Raw genomic sequence first — 19,153 nt, 5'->3', positions numbered from 1 at the left:
GAACCAGTCTCCACTGGGTGTGAAAGGCAGAGAATGGGGTAAGGAAGGAAGTCAAGAGGGAGGAACCCTGATGCTAGGACTGGGCATCTGCCTTATTCAGATGTTCACAAAAGTCAAGAAATAGATCATTTAAAAAACTGACTTTTTTATAGATTAGTAACCTTCTGACCACTTTCAGTCAAAGTATTTGTGATGTTTAGTATTCTTTATTATATTTTGGATTGCATTCATACAATGGGAAATCATATTGATCCTAAAGTCAATGTAATTTGACTAAAGTTTATATTAAATCCCTTTTGTTCTAATTGTGAACTAATACTGCTTTAAGTATGATTATAATGCACACTGTATCCTCCTCCACACACCACCTATACTCTCTCAAGTACTGGAATTAACTGTCCATTCCTATTTGTCAAAAGTCTTATAAGAGGGACTTCCCTCGTGGCGCAGTGGTTAAGAATCTGCCTGCCAATGCAGGGGACACGGGTTTGAGCTCTGGTCTGGGAAGATCCCACATGCCACGGAACAACTAAGCCCGTGCGCCACAACTACTGAGCCTGTGCTCTAGAGCCCAAGAGCCACAACTACTGAGCCCACGTGCCACAACTACTGAAGCCCGCATGCCTAGAGCTGGTGCTCTGCAACAAGAGAAGACACCACAATGAGAAGCCCACACACCACAGCAAAAGTAGCCCTCGCTCACCGCAACTAGAGAAAGCCCGTGCACAGCAACAAAGACCCAACGCAGCCCCCCAAAATTAATTAATTAAAAAAAGAAGTCTTATAAGAAATGAGAGATTCTCATTCATTCATACTCTCTCTCTCTTTCAATGAAATTACACCTCAGAATATGCCTCCAGAGTTTATAAACAGTCTAAAAGAAATTTAAAAAAAAAGATCACCAGGGTGGACAGCTGGCCCTCATCTGACAATGAAAGACAGTGGCCAGAAGAAATACATAAAGGTTTGAAGGAGAAGTGGGTTAATCCTTGGGCCTCAAGGCTCTTCCCCAAATTCAGAGGCAATGGACCTTAAGAAGACTAAGATGAAAAAGAAAGAAAAGAAAAGAAGACCAGGAATATGCCAGATAAAAAGCAGCAGCAAAAAGGAAAAGTGTCAGCAGACAGGAAAGCAGTCTGTGTTCAAACATTCCAAGAAAGCACCCACTGCAAACCCACCCGAGCAGTGTGCGTTGCATGATGCAGAGCACTGACAATATCTGTGGTGGAGGAAGAGACAGCAGGAATCAAGGCCATCCAGCCAAGCAGGTGCCAGAGGTAGTGTGCAAAACCACGTTTTTAAAAAATTTTTCTTAATTTATCTCTGTCAGAACTTTCTTTCATTTTTCTCACACAGAAACACATTACATATCTATATTATTGACTGTTTTATATTATGCTATCTTGAAAGGTATTACAAACGCACAGAATAATTGAATAAACTAATTTTGATGCATTATTTATTAAAAGAGAAAGTGCTTTTTAAAAGTGTACAAAAATATGAAATTAATAGCACAAAGATGAGGGGTAATTTTGGAAAAGGAAACAATACATCATTTAGTGTGTCTGTGTGTTTAAACAAAACTGAGCTTTATTTAGGTGGCAGTGGGTTAGTCGAGTTCCTTTAAATAGCTAGGAATTTGCGAAGTGCAAAGCTCTTGTAACTTAATCTGTGTTTTCCGCAAATCCCCATTGGTCCATTTACTTAAGAAACCCATGCTTCCCAGCTGGGTGCCAGCATACCAAACCTGCCCAGTCGTGCATAGTTTTATTTCTGTTACTAAATTAGGAAACCAAAGCGGGCAATGTCTGGGCCTACAGCAAAGAGAAAAAGGTTCAGCATCTTTAGTCGGCATGTCTTCTTAAAAGCCAGATCATTGTAAGATATTTAAGTTTTAATTAGAGATACCGAAATAATTTAGCCTAATAAGGAGTAATACTAAGAAATAATTAAATGAAGATAAAGGGAGAAATACAAACATTTAACAAAGGCATTCTTCTGAAGAGCCTTAATCATGATGTTGAAAATAAATTAACTACTACCACTCAAGGCTTAATGTCTCAGTGACTGACACTAAAATACTGCCATCTTTTTCTAGGCAGTGAGGAAGAAACGGGAAGTTATTCATCATAATTTTTACAAAGATTTACTAATATACTTTATGTAAAGCACTGTTTAAAGAAAGTAAGTAGAGCATTCAGAGAATGGATGAAACAAAAAGAAGGATTTGAAGAGAACAAAGCCACTGTGTTTACTTCCAAAATAATTTTAAAATGACAAAAATACAGAAGGAAAAATACATAATTTTCCACCTTTATTTGCCTCTAATTAGCACATTAGGGGGTTTAAAAAGACAGTGGTTGATAATTAACATTCTATGAAGTATAAACATACTTTAAACATATCCCAATACTTTGTCAATAGCTGAAGCCTGTATCCTAAAGGTGTTGGGACAATTTTAGTTCTAGCAATAGCTGAACTTTTCTTATAAACATTTTGTTAAATATTGATAAATTTCAAAGTAGTATTTACTTTACTTTAGTTCTATGAAAGAATTTTAAAGTTAATTTATTTGCTATGAAATCTGTATTTTTATATGGATGAAGGCTTTTTAAATACCAGAATTTAGAAATTACAGAAAAATTAAATAACAAAGTCTGAGTGCTATGATAGGCCCTGAATGGCTTATCCAAAATGACCAAAAAAAAAAAAAAAAGATGTTCACAATATTTACTTTCCCAATCTTTAGCAATACAGAAATTCATTCATATTTATAAAGAAGCCACAGAGAAAAGAACTCTTCCAGTAACCATCCTCACTGTCTGGTATCCTTTCATCTAATCTCTTTATATATATTTATATAATCTTTATAGGACACTGAAAAGCATTTGTGGTGATTGGCTGTGAGCTAAAACTCAGTCTTTACCTTCTTTTGCTCAACTCCCACCACCAAGATCTGGCCATCAGTGAAGAGGAGAAGCAGGTCCACAGTTGGGTGGGGGGACAAGCAGAAACAGTTTCCCTCAGTCTCAAGTCTGTCTGTCCTTCAACCATCCATCCTACTGGAGGCACAATGTAGACAACATCACTGGCCTTGTCTGGCCCTTCACTGTCCCTATGTTATTGATAAGAGGCACACTGTTGTGGGAGGCACAATAAAATTAGAGAAGCAAGCTTAAAGTCATAAGTTACGTAATTAAAAATGAAAGCAAGAAATAGACTGGGTAGTTAGAAATGATACTGAACAGTGTAATGATCCCCATAGGTCATTTTGTTGAAAGGTCCTCCAGACCTTCAACTTTATCTTCTTACTGCTACCCATACATACATACAAATATATATATATACAGATGAAATGCCCAAAAAAGAGGAAAAATAATTTTCTTTGGTTTGAAAAATATAAATTAAATTTAATATTTTTAAAAGAAATCTGAAAAAGAAGAAAAATGCTGAGAACTTACATGGCCTCATTTCAAAGCTTCCTATAAAGCTACAGTAATCAAGTTAATGTGGTATTGCCATAAGGATAAACATAAAGACAAAGGGAACAGAACTGAGAGTCTCCAGAAATAAACCCAAATATTTATGGTCAGCTGATTTTTGACAAAGGCACCAAGGTACTTCAACAAAGAAAGGATAGTCTTTTCAACAAATTATGCTAAAACAAGTGAATATCCCACATCTAAAAATATCTCAACCCTTACCTCACATCATACACAATAATTACCTTGAACTGGATCATAGACATAAATGTAATAGATAAAATTTTATATAAACTTATATAAGAAAGCATAAGACAAAAACTTTGTGATCCTACGTTTGGCAAACTGTTTGACAGCACAATTCATAAAACACAAAGCTAATAAATTGGGCTTCATCAAAATGTAAAACTTTTGCTCTTCAAAAGATATGTTTTTAAAAAAATGAAAAGACAAGCCACAGACTAGGAAAAAATATTTATAAATAACATATCTGGTAAAGGACTTTACCCAGGAAAAAGCAGGGATCAGCAACCTTGCTGTAAAAGGTCATTTAGTAAATAATTTAGACTTTGTGAGCCATACAGTCTCTGTCACAACTACTCAACTCTGCCACTGTAGCACAAAAGCAGCCACAGACAATGTGTAAATAAACAGGTATGGGTGTCTTCCAATAAAACTTTATTTACAAAATCAGGTGGTTGGTCAGATTTGACCCACAAGTCAGAGTTGCTGAGCCCTGCTCTACAGCGCTTCGTTCCAGGTGATCTGATTCTCATCCTATGGGGGCTATTTTACAACTCTGTAATTTGTATTATAGATTACAACCTGATAAAATTTAAAATAATCCTTATTTATAAACACAAAAATAAATTATATCCCACAATGGAGAGACACCCTCTGCAATTGTGGAAAAAAACCTCCTTTGGTTCCATCTGAATGCTCATTTCAAGATTCTTGATCTATAAATGTGTCTGTTCTTTGCATCCTCCTTTGAACTGGTTATAACACCTTACCAGTTTTCTCATTAACAGATTAAATAAAAACTTTAACACATTAAAAAAGTTTTATATCTATACAGGAGTCATAATCTTAACTTTCTGTGTGAAAATTATCCTTTAACACCAGAATATATAAAGAACTCTTACAACTAAAAATAACACAAACAACTCAGTGTAAAACAGGGCAAAAGATTTCTGAATAGAAACTTCACCAAAGAAATGGCAAATAAGTACATGAAAAAGATGCTATCAGTCTGTTCAGGATGCTATAACAAAACTACCATAAACTGGGTGGCTTTAAAGCAACAGAAACTTATTTCTCACTGTTTTGGAAGATAGGGAGTCCAAGATCAAGGTGCTGGCAGATTCAGTGTCTAAAGAGGGCCTGCCCTCTCATTGACTGTGGAATTCTCACTGCAATCTCACCTGGTAGAAAGGGTGAGGAAGCTTATAAAGAGCCTCCTTTATAAGGGCACTAATCTAATTCATGAGGGCTCTGCCCTTATGGCTTACTGATAATTACCTCCCAAAGGCCCCACTTTCTAACACCATCACTTTGGGGGTTAAGATTTTAAATAGGAATTTTATGAGGACACCAACAGATGCTTAGTCTTTAGTTTTGAGGGAAATGCAAAATAAAACAATAATGAGCTGACTATATAGCCACTAGAATAGCCACAATTAGAAGACTGAAAATACCAAATGTTGGCAAGGATATAGAGCAACTGGAACTCTCATACATTGCTGGTGGGAATATAAGTGGTACAGATACTTTGGAAAACAGTTTAGCAGTTTCTTTCAAAGTTAAAAATATGTTTACCATGCAAACCAGCACTTCTACTCATAGGTATTTACCTAAGAGAAAAGAAAACATAAGCCCACAAAAAGCCTGTACACAAAAAAGAAATAAAATCTAAAATTAAAAAAAAAATCCTTGTACACAAATGTTAGCAACATTATTCATAACAGCCCAAACTGAAAACAATCTAAATGGTCAATTAACTGGTGAGTAAACAAAATATGGCATATCCATACAATAAAATATAACTCAATAATAAAAAGAGACAACCTACTAAAACATAAAAGAACATACATGGGGCTTCCCTGGTGGCGCAGTGGTTGAGAGTCTGCCTGCCAAAGCAGGGGACACAGGTTCAAGCCCTGGCCTGGGAAGATCCCACATGCCGCGGAGCAACTAAGCCCATGCGCCACAACTACTGAGCCTGCGCATCTGGAGCTTGTGCTCCGCAACAAGAGAGGCCACAACAGTGAGAGGCTCGCGCACCGTGATGAAGAGTGGCCCCCACTCGCCGCAACTAGAGAAAGCCCTTGCACGGAAAAGAAGACCCAACACAGCCATAAATAAATTAATTAATAAATAAATTAATTAATTTAAAAAAACATACATGTAAAAAAATCTATGCTAAGTATAAAATAAGCCAGACAGGAAAGACTGCACACTATTGTACATGATTCCATTTTTATGAAATTTCTAGAAAAGGCAAAGCTACTTATAAAAATAGAAACAAGATTAATAATTGGATGGGGGTGACAACAGGGGCTAGCAACAAACAGGCAACAGAGAATTTTCTGGGATGATGGATATATTCTAAAATTAGACTGTAATAAGGCTTCCTCAACTGTGTACATTTAATAAAATTCAAGAAACTGTACATATAAGAAATTTTCTGCTACGCAAATTGTACCTCAATAAAGCTATTTTAAAAGATCAATGGGCAACAGTTTAAATAAATTATTAACTCATGCTAGGAACAAAATTACTGACATTGTCATAAAGTTTAAAAAGATATTGTCTAGAAGACTTTTAAAAGTGATATGGAGGAAAAACGTTATGTATACATCACACTTTGTAAATCAGTTCTAGATACTGCCCTAGAGATAAGGAAATCAAAGTTCTATTCCTTGCTTTACCATTTATGTATCATAACTTTACATGTGTTTCTGATTTAGAAGAAGAAATATAAAATATGTATAGGAAATAAACAGACATAGTATGTAAACCCTCATACCCTATTATGTCATGTCTTTTAGCAGGAGAAGCAAATTTTCAAGACTGTCATTCTATACCTTTTATAAAATTAAATCTTTAGAGTCAGTACAAATTAAGTATGTTGCATATTAGTGAGAGAAGGAATATCAGAACCCATCAAGTTAAAACCTACCTACTATATTGGATAAGAAAATGGAGAAGCAGGGATCAAGTAACATTAATTTTATAGGCTGTTGTTTTATTGAAAGTGATAGTTCATAAAGTTCCATGGCATTCTAGGTATGGGAAACTTGAAATAGCTTTATCTATTAAGTTCAAAAGCAATTTCACAGGACACCATAGGCAAACCAAGAACAGTCAACTAAAATACATATGGTGACTGGCACTTTAGAAAAAAAATTCTTAAGAAGTATAGAATAGAAGACGGCAGGGAAGATGGCGAAAGAGTAAGACACGGAGATCACCTTCCTCCCCACAGATATATCAGAAATACGGCTGCAAGTGGAACAACTCCTACAGAACACCTACTGAACGCTGGCAGAAGACCTCAGACCTCCCAAAAGTAAAGAAACTCCCCACGTACCTGGGTAGGGCAAAAGGAAAAAGAATAAACAGCGACAAAACAATAGGGACGGGACCAGCACCTCTGGGAGGGAGCTGTGAAAGAGGGAAAGTTTCCACACACCAGAAGCCCCTTCGCGGGTGGAGACTGCGGGTGGCGGAGGGTGGAAGCTTCGGCGCCACGGAGGAGAGCACAGCAACAGGGGTGCAGAGGGCAAAGCGGAGAGATTCCCGCACAGAGGATCGGTGCCGACCGGCACTCACTAGCCCGAGAGGCTTGTCTACTCACCCGCCGAGGCGGGCAGGGGCTGGGAGCTGAGGCTCGGGCTTCGGTCGGAGCTTAGGTAGAGGACTGGGGTTGGCGGCGTGAACACAGCTTGCAGGGGGTTAGTGCACCACGGCTAGCCGGGAGGGAGTCCGGGGAAAAGTCTGGACCTGCCGTAGAGGCAAGAGACTTTTTCTTCCCTCTTTGTTTCCTGGTGCGCAAGGAGAGGGGATTAAGAGCGCTGCTTAAAGGAGCTCCAGAGATGGGCGTGAGCCGTGGCTAACAGCGCGGACCCCAGAGACAGGTATGAGACGCTAAGGCTGCTGCTACTGCCACCAAGAGGCCTGTTTGCGAGCACAGGTCACTCTCCACACCTCCCTTCCGGGGAGCCTGTGCAGCCCGCCACTGCCAGGGTCCCAGGATCCAGGGACAACTTCCCCGGGAGAACACACGGCGCGCCTCAGGCTGGTGCAACGTCATGCCAGCCTCTGCCACCGCAAGCTCGCCCCATATCTGCACCCCTCCCTCCCCCAGGCCTGAGTGAGCCACAGCACCCAAATCAGCTGCTCCTTTAACCCCGTCCTGTCTGAGCAAAGAACAGGCGCCCTCCGGCGACCTACACGCAGAGGCGGGGCCAAATCCAAAGCTGAGCCCTGGGAGCTGTGGGAACAAAGAGGAGAAAAGGAAATCTCTCCCAGCAGCCTCAGGAGCAGCGGATTAAATCTCCACAATCAACTTGATGTACCCTGCATCTGTGGAATACCTGAATAGACAACGAATCATCCCAAATTGAGGAGGTGGACTTTGAGAGCAAGATTTATTATTTTTTCCTTTTCCTCTTTTTGTGAGTGTGTATGTGTATGCTTCTGTGTGAGATTTTATCTGTATAGCTTTGCTTTCACAATCTGTCCTAGGGTTCTATCCGTCTCTTTTGGTTTTTTTTTACTTTTTTTAAAATTTTTTTTCTTAATTATTTTTTATTATAATAACTATTTTATCTTACTTTATTTTATATTTTTATCTTCTTTCTTTTCTTTCTTCCTGCCTTCCTTCCTTCCTTAATTCCTTCTTTCCTTCTTTTTCTCCATTTTATTCTGAGCAATGTGGATGAAAGGCTCTTGGTGCTACAGACAGGAGTCAGTTCTGTGCCTCTGAGATAGGAGAGCCAAGTCCACAAGAGACCTCCCAGCTCCACATAATATCAAACAGCAAAAATCTCCCAGGGATCTCCATCTCAACACCAACAGCCAGCTTCACTCAACAACGAGCAAGCTACAGTGCTGGACACCCTATGCCAAACAACTAGCAAGACAGGAATACAATCCCACCCATTAGCAGAGAGGCTGCCTAAAATCATAATAAGTCCACAGACACCGCAAAACACACCACCAGACGTGGTCCTGCCTACCAGAAAGACAAGATCCAGCCTCATCCACCAGAACACAGGCACTAGTTCCCTCCACCAGGAAGCCTACACAACCCACTGAATGAACCTTAGCCACTGGGGACAGACACCAAAAACAACGGGAACTTCGAACCTGCAGCCTGCAAAAAGGAGACCCCAAACACAACAAGTTAAGCAAAATGAGAAGACAGAAAAACACACAGCAGATGAAGGAGCAAGATAAAACCCCACGAGACCTAACAAATGAAGAGGAAATAGGCAGTCTACCTGAAAAAGAATTCAAAATAATGATAGTAAAGATGATCAAAAATCTTGGAAATAGAGAAAATGCAAGAAACATTTAACAAGGACCTAGAAGAACTAAAGATGACACAAGCAACGATGAACAACACAATAAATGAACTTAAAAATACTCTAGAAGGGATCAATAACTGAGGCAGAATAACTGAGGCAGAAGAACGGTTAAGTGACCTGGAAGATAAAATAGTGGAAATAACTACTGCAGAGCAGAATAAAGAAAAAAGAATGAAAAGAACTGAAGACAGTCTCAGAGACCTCTGGGACAACATTAAATGCACCAACATTCGAATCATAGCAGTTCCAGAAGAAGAAGAGAAAAAGAAAGGGACCGAGAAAATATTTGAAGAGATTATAGTTGAAAACTTCACTAATATGGAAAAGGAAATAGTTCATCAAGTCCAGGCAGCACAGCAAGTCCCATACAGGGTAAATCCAAGGAGAAACACACCAAGACACATATTAATCAAACTGTCAAAAATTAAATACAAAGAAAACATATTAAAAGCAGCAAGGGAAAAACAACAAATAACACACAAGGGAATCCCCATAAGGTTAACAGCTGATCTTTCAGAGAAACTCTGCAAGCCATAAGGGACTGGCAGGACATATTTAAAGTGATGAAGGAGAAAAGCCTACAACCAAGATTACTCTACCCAGCAAGGATCTCATTCAGATTTGATGGAGAAATTAAAATCTTTACAGACAAGCAAAAGCTGAGAGAGTTCAGCACCACCTAACCAGCTTTACAACAAATACTAAAGGACCTTCTCTAGGCAAGAAACACAAGAGAAGGAAAAGACCTAAAATAACAAACCCAAAACAATTAAGAAAATGGGAAGAGGAACACACATATCGATAATTACCTTAAATGTAAATGATTAAATGCTCCCACCAAAAGACACAGACTGGCTGAATTGATACAAAAACTAAACCCACATATATGCTGTCTACAAGAGACCCACTTCAGAACTAGAGACACATACTGACTGAAAGTGAGGGGATGGAAAAAGATATTCCACGCAAATGGCAACCAAAAGAAACCCGGAGTAGCAATTCTCATATCAGACAAAATAGATTTAAAAATAAAGACTATTACAAGAGACAAAGAAGGACACTACCTAATGATCAAGGGATCGATCCAAGAAGAAGATATAACAATTGTAAATATTTATGCACCCAACATAGGAGCACCTCAGTACATAAGGCAAATACTAACAGCCATAAAAGGAGAAATCGACAGTAACACATTCATAGTAGGAGATTGTAACACCCCACTTTCACCAATGAACAGATCATCCAAAATGAAAATAAATAAGGAAACACAAGCTTTAAATGATACATGAAACAAGATGGACTTAATTGATATTTATAGGACATTCCATCCAAAAACAACAGAATACACATTTTTCAGAATACACACATTTTTCTCAAGTGCTCATGGAACATTCTCCAGGATAGATCATATTATGGGTCACAAATCAAGCCTTGGTAAATTTAAGAAAACTGAAATTGTATCAAGCATCTTTTCTGACCACAATGCTGTAAGACTAGATATCAATTACAGGAATAGATCTGTAAAAAATACAAACACATGGAGGCTAAACAATACACTACTTAATAACGAAGTGATCACTGAAGAAATCATAGAGGAAATCAAAAAATACCTAGAAACAAATGACAATGGAGACACGACGACCCAAAACCTATGGGATGCAGCAAAAGCAGTTCTAAGAGGGAAGTTTATAGCAATACATTCCTACCTTAAGAAACAGGAAACATCTCGAATAAACAACCTAACCTTGAACCTAAAGCAATTAGAGAAAGAAGAACAAAAAAATCCCAAAGTTAGCAGAAGTAAAGAAATCATAAAGATCAGATCAGAAATAAATGAAAAAGAAATGAAGGAAATGATAGCAAAGATCAATAAAACTAAAAGCTGGTTCTTTGAGAAGATAAACAAAATAGATAAATCATTAGCCAGACTCATCAAGGAAAAAAAGGGAGAAGACTCAAATCAATAGAACTAGAAATGAAAAAGAAGAAGTAACAACTGACACTGCAGAAATACAAAACATCATGAGAGATTACAACAAGCAACTCTATGCCAATAAAATGGACAACCTGGAAGAAAAGGACAAATTCTTAGAAATGCACAACCTGTCAAGACTGAATCAGGAAGAAATGGAAAATACTAACAGACCAATCACAAGCACTGAAATTGAAACTCTGATTAAAAATCTTCCAACAAACAAAACCCCAGGACCAGATGGCTTCACAGGTGAATTCTATCAAACATTTAGAGAAGAGCTAACACCTATCCTTCTCAAACTCTTCCAAAATATAGCAGAGGGAGGAACACTCCCAAACTCATTCTACAAGGCCACCATCACCTTGATACCAAAACCAGACAAGGATGTCACAAAGAAAGAAAACCCCAGGCCAGTATCACTGATGAACATGGAAGCAAAAATCCTCAACAAAATACTAGCAAACTGAATCCAACAGCATATTAAGAGGATCATAGACCATGATCAGGTGGGGTTTATTCCAAGAATGCAAGGATTCTTCAATATATGCAAATCAATCAGTGTGATACACCATATTAACAAATTGAAGGAGATAAATCATATTGTCATCTCAATAGATGCAGAGAAAGCTTTTGACAAAATTCAATGCCCATTTATGATAAAAACCCTCCAGAAAGTAGGCATAGAGGGAACTTTCCTCAACATAATAAAGGCCATATATGACAAACCCACAGCCAACATCGTCCTCAATGGTGAAAAACTGAAAGCATTTCCACTAAGATCAGGAACAAGACAAGGTTGCCCACTCTCACCACTATTATTCAACATAGTTTTGGAAGTTTTAGCCACAGCAATCAGAGAAGAAAAGGAAGTAAAAGGAATCCAAATCGGAAAAGAAGAAGTAAAGCTGTCACTGTTTGCAGATGACATGATACTATACATAGAGAATCCTAAAGATGCTACCAGAAAACTACTAGACCTAATCAATGAATTTGGTAAAGTACCAGGATACAAAAATAAATGCACAGAAATCTCTCACGTTCCTATACACTAATGATAAAAAATATGAAAGTGAAATCAAGAAAACACTCCCATTTACCACTGTATCAAAAAGAATAAAATATCTAGGAATAAACCTACCTAAGGAGACAAAATACCTGTATGCAGAAACTTACAAGACACTGATGAAAGAAATTAAAGATGATACAAATAGGTGGAGAGATATACCATGTTCTTGGATAGGAAGAATCAGCATTGTGAAACTGACTCTACTACTCAAAGCAATCTACATATTCAATGCAATCCCTATCAAACTACCACTGGCATTTTTCACAGAACTAGAACAAAAAATTTCACAATTTGTATGGAAACACAAAAGACCCCGAATAGACAAAGCAATATGGAGAATGAAAAACAGAGCTGGAGGAATCAGGCTCCTTGACTTCAGACTATACTACAAAGCTACAGTAATCAATACAGTACGGTACTGGCACAAAACCAGAAAGATAGATCAATGGAACAGGATAGAAAGCCTAAAGATAAACCCATGCACATATGGTCACCTTATCTTTGATAAAGGAAGGAGGAATGTACAGTGGAGAAAGGACAGCCTCTTCAATAAGTGGTGCTGGGAAAACTGGACAGGTACATGTAAAAGTATGAGATTAGAACACTCCCTAACACCATACACAAAAATAAGCTCAAAATGGATTAAAGACCTAAATGTAAGGCCAGAAACGATCAAACTCTTAGAGGAAAACATAGGCAGAACACTCTATGACATAAATCACAGCAAGATCCTTTTTGACCCACCTCCTAGAGAAATGGAAATAAAAAAATAATAAACAAATGGGACCTAACGAAACTTCAAAGCTTTTGCACAGCAAAGGAAACCATAAACAAGACCAAAAGACAACCCTCAGAATGGGAGAAAATATTTGCAAATGAAGCAACTGAGAAAGGATTAATCTCCAAAACTTATAAGCAACTCATGCAGCTCAATAACAAAAAAACAAACAACCCAATCCAAAAATGGGCAGAAGACCTAAATAGACATTTCTCCAAAGAAGATATACAGACTGCCAACAAACACATGAAAGAATGCTCAACATCATTAATCATTAGAGAAATGCAGATCAAAACTACAATGAGATATCATCTCACACCAGTCAGAATGGCCATCATCAAAAAATCTAGAAACAATAAATGCTGGAGAAGGTGTGGAGAAAAGGGAACACTCTTGCACTGCTGGTGGGAATGTGAATTGGTACAGCCACTATGGAGAACAGTATGGAGGTTCCTTAAAAAAATACAAATAGAACTACCATATGACCCAGAAATCCCACTACTGGGCATATACCCTGAGAAAACCATAATTCAAAAAGAGTCATGTACCAAAATGTTCATTGCAGCTCTATTTACAATAGCCAGGAGATGGAAACAGCCTAAGTGTCCATCATCGGATGAATGGATAAAGAAGATGTGGCACATATATACAATGGAATATTACTCAGCCATAATAAGAAACGAAATTGAGTTATTTGTAGTGAGGTGGATGGACCTAGAATCTGTCATACAAAGTGAAGTAAATCAGAAAGAGAAAGACAAATACCGTATGCTAACACATATATACGGAATCTAAGGAAAAAAAAATGTCATGAAGAGCCTAGGGGTAAGACGGGAATAAAGACACAGACCTACTAGAGAATGGACTTGAGGATATGGGGAGGGGGAAGGGTAAGCTGTGACAAAGTGAGAGAGTGGCATGGACATATATACACTACCAAACGTAAAATAGATAGCTAGTGGGAAGCAGCTGCATAGCACAGGGAGATCAACTCGGTGCTTTGTGACCACATAGAGGGGTGGGATGGGGAGGGTGGGAGGGAGGGAGATGCAAGAGGGAAGAGATATGGGAACATATGTATATGTATAACTGATTCAGTTTGTTAGAAAGCAGAAACTAACACACCATTGTAAAGCAATTATACTCCAATAAAGATGTAAAAAAAAAAAAAAGAAGTATAGAATAGGTAAAATTATTACTAATTGTTGATTTATGGATCTGATTTGATCTACTATATTAAGAACCTGAAAAGACAGAAAGATTAAAACTTTCATTTTTCCTGTATTTAAAATTAACAGTATTCTGTAGTCTGTATTTCATATATCACTCCCTAAAAAATATGTAAGTATTTGGTTCTTAAACTGCTAAATAATTTAGGAATTTGCTATGTGTAGAATACATATTCAATTATGCCATTGGATCACTTCACTTTAAGTGAAAAAGTCATGGAAATTTATCCCTGAAGACCCCACTTGTGGGTATAAAGACTGGAAGACAACACTCCATATACACAAGACAGTATGAGTGATTCTTCCTTCACTGGTTATGCACTGATACAGAAAAACTGTCTCACATTTTCAAATGTGTAGTGTTCAGCCTCCTGATGATCTCAGGTTATAGAAGAATTGCACCACAAAAATCATAATTTGGGTTTGAGATATATACAACATGCATAACTGTGCATACTTTAAAAAATATTGTCCAGTGTATATTTGCTCTGCTTTAAGTTAAACATATTTTTCAAAGCATCAAAGAGGGCAGAGTAGAAGGATGTGCACTTACCTCCTCTTGCAAGAGCACTGAATTCACAACTAACTGTTGAACAACCATTGACAGGAAGATGCTGGAACCCACCAAAAATGATACTCCACATCCAAAAACAAAGGAAAAGCCACAGTGAGATGGTAGAAGGGATTCAATCACGATAAACTCAAATCCCATACCCGCCAGGTGGGCAACCCACAAACTGGAGAACAATTACACCACAGAAATTCTTCCACTGTAGTGAAGGTTCTGAGCCCCACATCAGGCTTCCCAGCCTGGGGGTCCAGCAATGGGACTAGGAATCCCCAGGAAATCTGACTTTGAAGGCCAGTGAGATTTGACTGTAGGACTTCCACAGGAGTGGGGGAAATAGCGACTCCACTCTTAGAGGGCACACATAAAGTCCTGTGAGCAACAGGTCCCAGAGGAAAAGAGCAGTGACCCATAGGAGACGGAACCAAACCTACCTGATAATGTTGGAAGCTTTCTTGCAGAGACGGGGGGCAGCTGTGGCTCACTGTGGAGACAAGGGCACTGACAGCAGCAGAACTGGGATGTACCCATTGGTGTAAGCCCTCCTAGAGGCCGTCATTAGCCCCACCTACAGTTTGTAGGCTCCAGTGCTGGGTTGCCTCAGACCAAACAACTACGAGGTAGGGAACAGAGCCATACCCATCAGCAGACAAGCGGATTAAAGTTTTAGTGAGAAAGGCTCTGCCTACCAGAGCAAGATGCAGTTCTACCCACCACCAGTTCCTCCCATCAGGAAGCTTACACAAGCCTCTCAGATAGCATCATCCACCAGAGGGCAGAGAGCAGTAGCAAGAAGAACTACAATCCTGCAGCCTGCAGAATGAAAACCACAATCACAGAAAGTTAGACAAGATGAAAAGGAAGAGGATTATGTCACAGTTGAAGGAATAAGGTAAAACCCCCAAAAAACAACTAAACGAACTGGAGATAGGCAACCTTCCAAAAAAAGAATTGATAATAATGATAGTGAAGATGATCCAAGATCCTGGAAAAAGAATGGAGGCAAAGATTGAGAAGATGCAAGAAATATTTAACAAAGACCTACAAGAACTAAAGAACAAACAAGTAGAGATCAACAATACAATAAATGAAATGAAAAATATACTAGAAGGAATCAATAGCAGAATTACTGAGGCAGAAGAATGGATAAGTGACCTGTAAGACAGAATGGTGGAGATCACTGTCACGGAACAGAATAAAGAAAAAAGAATAAAAACAAATGAAGACAGCCTAAGATACCTCTGGGACAACAATGAATGTACCAACATTCGCATTACAGGGGTCCCAAAAGGAGAAGAGAGAGAGAGAAAGGACCCGAGAAAATATTTGAAGAGATAATAGCTGAAAACTTCCCTAACATGGGAAAGGAAACAGCCAAGCAAGCCCAGGAAGTGCAGAGAGTCCCAGGCAGGATAAGCCCAAGCAGAAAAACACTGAGACACATAGTAATCAAATTGACAAAAATTAAAGACAAAGAAAAAATATTAAAAGCAACAAGGGAAAAATGACAAATAACATACAAGGGAACTCCCATAAGGTTATCACCTGATTTCTCAGCAGAAACTCTGCAAGCCAAAAGGTAGTGGCATGATATATTTAAAGTGATGAAAGGGAAGAACCTACAACCAAGAATACTATACCCAGTAAGGCTCTCATTCAGATTTGACAGAGAAATCAAAAGCTTTACAGACAAGCAAAAGCTAAGAGAATTCAGCACCACCAGGCCAGCTTTGCAACAAATGCTAAAGGAACTCCTCTAGGCGGGGAAGAGACTGGCAACTTAACAAAAAAACAAACAAAAAAACCTTGTACATACATAGACTGTTTTATCAAAACTGCATGGGGGGCTTCCCTGGTGGCGCAGTGGTTGAGAGTCCACCTGCCGTTGCAGGGGACATGGGTTCGTGCCCCAGTCTGGGAGGATCCCACATTCCACGGAGCGGCTAGGCCTGTGAGCCATGGCCACTGAGCCTGTGCGTCCAGAGCCTGTGCTCTGCAACAGGAGAGGCCACAACAGCGAGAGGCCTGCGTACCACAAAAAAAAAAAAAAAAAAAAAAAAAACTGCATGGAAACAGCAAAAACTACAATAGATACACACATGCAAAAGAAAAAGCAACCCAAACACAGCACTAAAGAGGGTCATCAAACAAGAGAAGAGAACAAAATAGGAAGGGAAGAAAAAAGACCTATAAAAACAAATCCAAAACAATTAAGAAAATGGCAACAAGAATATACATATCGATAATTACCTTCAATGTAAATGGATTAGAAGCACCACCCAAAAGACACAGACTGGCTTAGTGGATACAAAAACAATACCCACGTATATGCTGTCTACAAGAGGAACATATACAGACTGAAAACATACAGACTGAAGTGAGGGGATGGAAGAAGGTATCCCATGCAAATGGAAACCAAAAGAAAGCTAGAATAGCAGTACTCATATCAAACAAAATAGACTTTAAAATAAAGACTCTAATAAGAGACAAAGAAGGACACTACATAATGATCAAGGGATCAATCCAAGAAAAAGATATAACATTGTAAATATATATGTACCCAACATAGGAGCACCTCAATACATAAGGCAAATACTAACAGCCATAAAGGGAGAAATCAACAGTAACACAATAATAGTGGGGGACTTTAACACCCCACTTTCATCAGCAGACAGATCATCCAGACAGAAAATGAATAAGGAAACACAGCCCTACAATAACACACTAGACCAGATGGACTTAATTTATATTTATAGAGCATTCCATCCAAAAGCAGCAGAATACACATTCTTCTCAAGTGCACACAGAACATTTTCTAGGATGGACTACATGCTGGGCCACAAGGAGAGCTTCAGTAAATTTAAGAAAACTGAAATCATATCAAACATCTTTTCTGATCACAATGCTATGAGATTAGAAATAAACTACAAGAAAAAAACTATTAAAAACACAAATGGGCTTCCCTGGTGGTGCAGTGGTTAAGAATCTGCCTGCCAATGCAGGGGACACAGGTTCGAACCCTGTCTGGGAAGATCTGACATGCCGCGGAGCAACTAAGCCCATGCATCACAACTACTGAGCCTGCGCTCTACAGCCCGTGAACCACAAACTGAGCCCACATGCCACAACTACTGAAGCCCGTGCACCTAGAGCCCGTGCTCCGCAACAACAGAAGCCACCGCAATGAGAAGCCCACGCACCGCAACAAAGAGTAGCACACTCTTGCCACAGCTAGAGAAAAGGCTGCATGCAGCAATGAAGACCCAACACAGCCAAAAATAAATTAATTTATTTTAAAAAAACCCACAAACACGTAGAGGCTAAACAATATAGTACTAAACAACCAATGGATCACTGAAGAAATCACAGAAGAAATCAAAAAATACCTACGGACAAAAGAAAATGAAAGCACAATGATCCAAAACCTATGCAATGTAGCAAAAGCAGTTCTAAGAGGGGAGTTTACAGCAATACAATCTTACCTCAGGAAACAAGAGAAATCTCAAATAAACAACCTAACCTTACACCTAAAATAACTGGAGAAAGAAGAACAAACAAAACCTAAAGTTAGTAGAAGGAAAGAAATCATAAAGACCAGAGTAGAAATAAATGAAATAGAGACAAAGAAAACAACAGCAAAGATCAATGAAGCTAAAAGCTCGTTCTCTGAAAAGATAAACAAAATTCATAAACCTTTAGCCAGACTCATCAAGAAAAAAAGGGAGATGGCTCAAATCAAAATTAGAAATGAAAAAGGAGAAGTTGCAACTGACACCACAGAAATACAAAGGGTCATCAGAGACTAATACAAGCAACTGTATGCCAATAAAATGGACAACCTGGAAGAAATGGACAAATTCCTAGAAAGGTAGTCTCCCAAAACTGAACCAGGAAGAAATAGAAAATATGAACAGACCAATCACAAGCACTGAAACTGACACTGTGATTAAAAAACTCCCAGTAAACAAAATTCCAGGGCCTGATGGTCTCATAGGTGAATTCTATCAAACATCTAGAGAAGAGCCAACACCTATCCTTCTGAAACTCTTCCAAAAAGGTGCAGAGGAAGGAAAACTCCCAAACTCATTCCATGAGGCCACCATCACCCTGATACCAAAACCAGGCAAAGATACTACAAAAAAAGAAAATTACAGGCCAATATCACGGACAAACATAGACGTAAAAATCCTCAACAAAATACTAGCAAACCAAATCCAGCAATACGTTAAAACGATCATACACCATGATCAAGTAGGATTTATCCCAGGGATGCAGGATTTTTCAATATCTGCAAATCAATCAGTGTGATACAATACATCAACAAATTGAAGAATAAAAACCATATGATCATCTCAATAGATGCGGAAAAAGCTTTTGACAAAATTCAGCACCCATTTATGATAAACACTCTCCAGAAAGCGGGCACAGAGGGAACACACCTCAACCTAATAAAGTTCATAG

The 19,153-nt window shown here is 38.6% G+C and overlaps 1 protein-coding gene across 6 annotated transcripts in view; it reads right to left on the bottom strand.

The window, feature by feature from the left end:
• LRRC28 (leucine rich repeat containing 28) overlaps positions 1-19,153 on the bottom strand; it is a 183,398-nt gene that overhangs the window by 115,087 nt on the left and 49,158 nt on the right. The window contains exons 4-5 of one of the 6 annotated variants that reach the window (XR_007475603.1): positions 15,127-15,305; positions 14,678-14,760 (exon numbers count right to left, since the gene is read on the bottom strand). The exons of 4 other annotated variants lie outside the window; for them this stretch is intronic. The gene's annotated coding sequence lies outside the window, so the exon portion shown is untranslated. The remainder of the gene's footprint in view (positions 1-14,677; positions 14,761-15,126; positions 15,306-19,153) is intronic. One more of the 6 variants, XR_007475602.1, reaches the window with a different exon arrangement.

This window comes from Orcinus orca, chromosome 2 (genome assembly GCF_937001465.1).
Source record: "Orcinus orca chromosome 2, mOrcOrc1.1, whole genome shotgun sequence".
NCBI lineage: Eukaryota > Metazoa > Chordata > Mammalia > Artiodactyla > Delphinidae > Orcinus > Orcinus orca.
This window is presented reverse-complemented; position numbering and strand designations above follow the sequence as displayed.